The sequence below is a fragment of the Cavia porcellus genome, unplaced genomic scaffold (genome assembly GCF_034190915.1).
Source record: "Cavia porcellus strain 051 isolate PalLab524CR breed Dunkin Hartley unplaced genomic scaffold, mCavPor4.1 scaffold_1, whole genome shotgun sequence".
NCBI classification, from domain to species: Eukaryota; Metazoa; Chordata; class Mammalia; order Rodentia; family Caviidae; genus Cavia; species Cavia porcellus.
In genome coordinates, this window is record NW_026947484.1 from 21557957 (window position 1) to 21563956 (window position 6000).

General features: G+C 37.6%; 1 long non-coding RNA gene across 1 annotated transcript in view; it reads left to right on the forward strand.

Moving 5' to 3' along the window:
- LOC134475481 (uncharacterized) overlaps positions 1–4914 on the forward strand; it is a 31167-nt gene extending 26253 nt beyond the window's left edge. The window contains exon 3 of the long non-coding RNA XR_010046631.1: positions 1774–4914. This is a non-coding gene — a long non-coding RNA (uncharacterized LOC134475481). The remainder of the gene's footprint in view (positions 1–1773) is intronic.
- The last annotated feature ends 1086 nt before the right edge of the window (positions 4915–6000 follow it).

The window sequence follows — 6000 nt, forward strand, 5'->3', positions numbered from 1 at the left end:
GTGGATCTTCAGCCTACTCCTCCTGGTTTCAGAGGAAATGTGGAACTTCATTCCCATAGTATTGGTCCCTGTATCTGTTCTTAATCTCTTTTTCCATGTTGTAAAGCTGGAAAAGTCACACAGAAGCCACCCTGTACATTACTGATCCATCAGTAATGATATGCATGGCAGGATATGCATAGAAAACCATACTGATCCACCAATATGTCTATATCCAGTAAATTGTCAGGAATTGCAAGGGAACCCAGCAATAGGAAAGGGAGAAGACTGAACTGTCTTGCTTTGACAGCAAAAGAGCTATATAGTCAAGGCTTACATTCAGTGTGATTAAATATATATTAAACTCTTCTAGCTGAGTGAGAACTGTGTGTGGAAAAAGGGGAGAGAAAAATGGGTAAGTCACGCATCACTTCTTCCTTTCAGTCTCTTTTTAAGCTCTCCTTAGTATTTAGCTTTTCTCTTTGGTCATTTTCCCTATCCAAAACCTTCTTTCAGAGTTAGCAGAGTTCTTTTTTTTCCTCTCTTTCTCTCTTTAGCATTTTGCTATTTTGTAGTTTAGCCCCAAGGGAATTTATGCTATAAATAAATAACACTATTATTATTATGTAGCTGTATTCAGAGCATTAGTTGATGGATAGAAGTAACATTTTTCTTTATTTGCTTCAGAAATATGTTGCTGTCACAACAGCTCTCCTCCTGTCTTGGATTAATGGCATAATTACTCACACTGGGCAACAGAGAGGGAATGAATTTGAACTTGGCATGAATTAATACACCAAAATATGCCTCCTGTTCTCTTTTACTGTCTAATTAATCCTGAATTATGGAAGTCCCCTTGAACTACTCAGAAAGCATAGTCACTGGTGAAATTACTTTTTTCCTTTCAATAAAAATCAAGTTTTGATAGTTTTGGGCTATTTGGAAAAATTATGTTCATTTGAGCATCTTGGAAGGGAGAGAGCAGAAGTCATAAGAGATCTTCCTGGAGGTTTTATAGTGAAGGAGCTGTGGACAGTGAATATAGAAAGGTCCTCAAAAGAGCTTAAACTTACCATGAATCAGTAAAATAGGAGTGAGGTGGAAATATTACTCCTAGCCTTTCTCTAAGCCCAGTGTTTTGATGTCTGAAGTTTTCATTATGAAGACTATGCTTTTGGGTTAGAAGATGGTCTTCCAAGGTTCCTAGTTAAGACTGACTAACCCACAATCATCTACCCACTACCACTGTAAGGTGAAGAGAATATAAATGGCCTGGCCAACTATGCTCCTGCCCATCTAATGTGAATTAGTAGAATTCTATTAATGCAAATTACTAGAACTCAAGGCATTGCCTGAGCTATAATAATTAATGGATAGGTGATTCCAATATAGAACAAACACAGCCCCTGCTGTCTTGCTCTCTCTTGTACTCTATGGGGATGGATTAGTGAACTCAAGACCAACACTCTCTCCAGGTTACTTTCTTCCTGCAGTTCCCTAGAGACGATAAGATTCCATTAATTTCATTTTCAAGAATACTTCTTGGAAAAGAAATCTGAGCTGTAGGTTCCCAGTTGACCACTATTAGCAACTAGACCTGGAGTACTGGGCACTTGAATGACATTATTAGAGTGATATTTTAATTTTAATTTGATATTTCTTGTGAGTGGTCCTCTAAGACCCTCAGGAAATTGGGGCGAGGAGAATATTTAACATGATATAATTTTAATGTATCTCTTTGGATTTCTGGCCATGATATGATCAAATACTATCAATATAAAATTTCTAATACAGTGTGCCCAGTGCAGGCAGAGAGAACCAGAAGATCTACCTCAGCCTGCTGGACACCACCACCAGAAGACTCATTTTTCTGCATGCCCAGCGCGAACCAAGGGGGACAGATGGATACACTTCTGCCTTTTGTGTGCTGCCGCAAAAAGGCCACATCCTGCAGGTGGCCAGCATGGGCAGAGAGAACCAGCAGATCTGCCTTCACCTTCAGGGAGCTGCCACCTGAAGTCTTCTTCCTACAGGCAGCCAACAGGAGCAGGTAAGAGCTGTGCATCTGTAGGCCACCACTGGAGGCCCTTGGTTCCTTCCAGCAGTCATCATCCACTAACAGAATCAGCCAAACACACTCCTGTGTGTCTGCCACCATTGTGGGAATTCCAATATAGACATAACAGGCTGAGAGAAACAGCCCAACCTCCATGCACTCCTGATCATCAGAGAAGTCCCAGTGTGGCTGCACAGGTCTGGAGAAGCCCAGTCCATTCCTTGCTACCTCCCTGTAAATCTAGAGTTAGAGGAACCCATGTGCCTGTCCAATCCCTCCACAATGCATAAGGACAGCTAATGTGGGAAGTACCTGGGGCCCCATAACCAGCTCCTTGGGAGGAACCCAGGAGAATGTCAAGATGAAGGAGCAAAAGGAAAACTCAGACCTCTAGACCTCTATCTCCCAGAATAAGCCTGGGAGATACAGTTATGGAAGAGAACATAAGTCACACACATGAAATCTCTGAGAGGATAGCAACTGAAGTTAGGAAACAGCTTCATGAGATTGTAAAATCAGTCAAATCAGAAATAATGTCTCGGGTAAAAGAAGAAATCACAAACATACTGAAAGAATTGTTCAACAAGTCTAACGAAGACATAGACAAAAAACGAGGAGCATAGGAAAATGATGGAAACCTTGAGTGAATGTAGAAAGGGATTACAGTGCATGAAACAGATTCAAAAAGAGGTGCAGGAAATTAAAAATTCAGTTGGAAGCTGGTAAAACCACTTGAAGAGACTAAAGATAAGACTTTAGACCTTGAAGATAGTATTACAGCTAGTGATCCTGAAAGGAAAGATCTCTTAAAAATTACATGAAATCAGGAAATAACAACTCAAAAGCTTCAAAATGATGCAAAGAAGCAAAATTTTAAGACTCATAGGTGTTGGTGAAGAAGCAGGGGTCAACACAAATGAAATTAAAAGGATATTCACAGAAGTAATAGAAGAAAACTTTCCAAACATGGGAAATGGATCTGGCATGCAGATAATGAGGCATATAGCAGTTCAACTATCCATAACCAAAGTAAATCTACAGCCAGACATATAGTAATCAAGATTCCAGAAACTCAACACAAGAACAGAATAGTAAATCTGTTAGAGAAAAGAGACAGATCGCCTATAATGGAGAATCAATCAAAATCACAACAGACTTAGCAACACAAACCATCAAGACAGTAAGAGTTTGGAGTGAAGTGTTTCAAACTCTGAAAAAAAAAACAACTTCCAACCTAGACTGATCTACCCAGAAAAACTATCTTTCAAAATCGATGGAAAAATAAGACCCTTCCATGATAAATAACAACTGAAGGAATTCATAACTACCAAACCAACTCTACAGAAAGTGCTAAAGGATATTCTAGAGAGAGATAAAGCTGACCACGGTTCCAGGAACAGCAGCAGAGGAGGATCACCAAACAAGACAGGGGGAAACAAGAGTGAAAGGGAAAAGTGGAGGGCCAACAACAGAAGGATAGCCGGCAGAGACAAACCAATGTATGCCAGTTGTAACCATTAATGTAGATAGCCTCAGGTCAGCAATGAAGAGAAATATGGGGAGAGTGGATTAAGAAACAAGATCCATCTATATACTATATACAAGAAACACATTTAACTGGAAAGGAAATTCATAGACTGAAAATCAAAGGAGAGAAAACAATTTTTTCCATGTGACAGGAGACCAAAAAAAAAAGAGTAATTTGCCCAGCAACTGCAGAATGGATAAGATATGGTATTTTCATACAATGGAAAGCTACCCAGCTATAAAGTACAATGACCTCAAGGCTCCTGTAGGCAAGTGGACACAACATGTTCATGGCCAATACAGTTTGAACTCATGTGAACCCTAGTACAAGAAACACAAGGAGTTAATGGGATCCAAAAGCAAAATAGTTAATGTAACAGGAAAGGGAGGAAACCCCTGGGAGGGAAAAGTAGAAACTACTGTCAATTTCTTATTGTCTTATATTGAACTCTTGCACGTTTACACAATTTTGTTAGGTTTGCTTTTGTTCTGTCTTCTTTCATTAGATTTTACTTTGTCTGATGGTATGGGCAGCTATTTTGAATATAGTGGGATATATTATGATAATCATGGTTTCCTATTATATTGCTTTGAAGTCTTATAATGCTTTCATTCCTTGGTTTGATTGGTTTTATTGTTTTGTTTGATTTTATTATGCCTGATGGTATGAACAGCTATCATGAAGACAGCAAGTTATATTAAGATAGCCATTGTTGATTTCCTATTGTCCTATTTTAAAGTTCTATAACACTTTTACTGCTGTGTTTCAATTGGCTTTAATCTGTTTTGTTTTCCTTAAAATAAATATGATGATCTCAATTTTAAAAATTATGGCAAAATTCACAGTCGTCTGAACATCAGATTGTCATCTTTCCGTGAAATGATGGCCTTCTACTGGATTTTTCCCACCAACATATAAATATTCTGTGAGACCTCTCACCTAGAAAATAAAACAAGACAGCAATTCCTAAACTCTTTACCTCCCTTCAGTAATCTCTCCATATTGCTGCTTCCTTTTATGGAAAATTTCTTAAAAATTTTGTCTGCATTTTTTGTCTCCGTGTTCTCACCTCATAGTCATGGCAATAATGGTTATTAAAATCATCAATATCCTCCTTATTGTTAAATTTTTATTATCATACTTTATTTTTTAGTAGTATGTGCGTGGTAGATAATGTTTATATTCCGTGGGTGGAGTTGGTACATATACATGGCACATCCAATTCCTTTTGTTATTCACCTTCTTATCTTTCCTTCACCTCTTTGCCTCTTTCTCTATCTCTTGATTTTCTTGCCCTATAAACAAAATCTATCTCTTGAGTTCCTATTATCAGCTTTTATTTTACCATTTATTTATATTTTGCATTTCTCAGATAATATAAACTGCGTGATAGATATAACTGTGTGATATGTTTCTGATTTATTTCACTTAACATTATGATCTTAATGTGCATCATTTTTCTGTAAATGACTCAAGTTTATCTTTCTTTATGGCAAAGTAGTACTCCATTGTGTATAAGTATTACATTTTCTTTGTCCATTTGTCTACTTACGTCTTTTTTCTTTCCTGTACCTTCAGCTATATTTGACATTCAGTTCCACATGTGGCTTCTTCTTCCATTTCTTTCAGGTACTTATATAAATATCACCTCTCAATGAGGATTTTTGATCACCCGATCTAAGATTTCCCCTGCTCCTATTCATAACATTTTATTTTTTATATCTTTATAAACTGAACACTCAATTTATAAAGGCATAATGTTACTTGGCATACCATGAGATATATTTGCTTGTTCTGCACTCCAGGATATAAAGTCCACTGGGGCAAGCACTTTGTTGCATTGGCCCTGCCTGTTCCTTCCCATCAGAACAGTATTTAAAACATAAATTGTGCTTCACAGGTATTTGTAGACTAAATAACTTAATTTGGAAGTGAATAAATGAGACAATGAAATATTTTCAAAATGGGATAAGGAAAATACCTAGATGGTGAAGATAGTTATCATACTGAAAGGAAATGCATCATCATCTTAAAAATAGGAAAACTGAAACCTAGCTATTTTGCCCACAGGTGATAAGGAGTAGAGTTAAGGCCTAGTCCTAAATCCATCTGATACTAATGCTATAAATGTAAATCTTAAGCCCTGTGTATACCCAAAAGGAACACAAGATGAAACTAGGGTGTGCCAGGAAAATTAAAATGATCGTTTTCTTTTATACATGGATATGATTTTAATATCATTTTGCATAGACTTCATAATAGTAACAATTACTTACTGTGCTACTAGGGCATGCATATTTTATGGATAAATAAGTATTCAGTGGCAGGGAACTTATGCTCCAGGAATACTGAGAAGTCGCTTGTCTGGATGACATACACTTCTGGGAAGGTGAGAGCAGGATGGGGGCACTGGGTGTCTGTGGTGGTGAGGGACTGG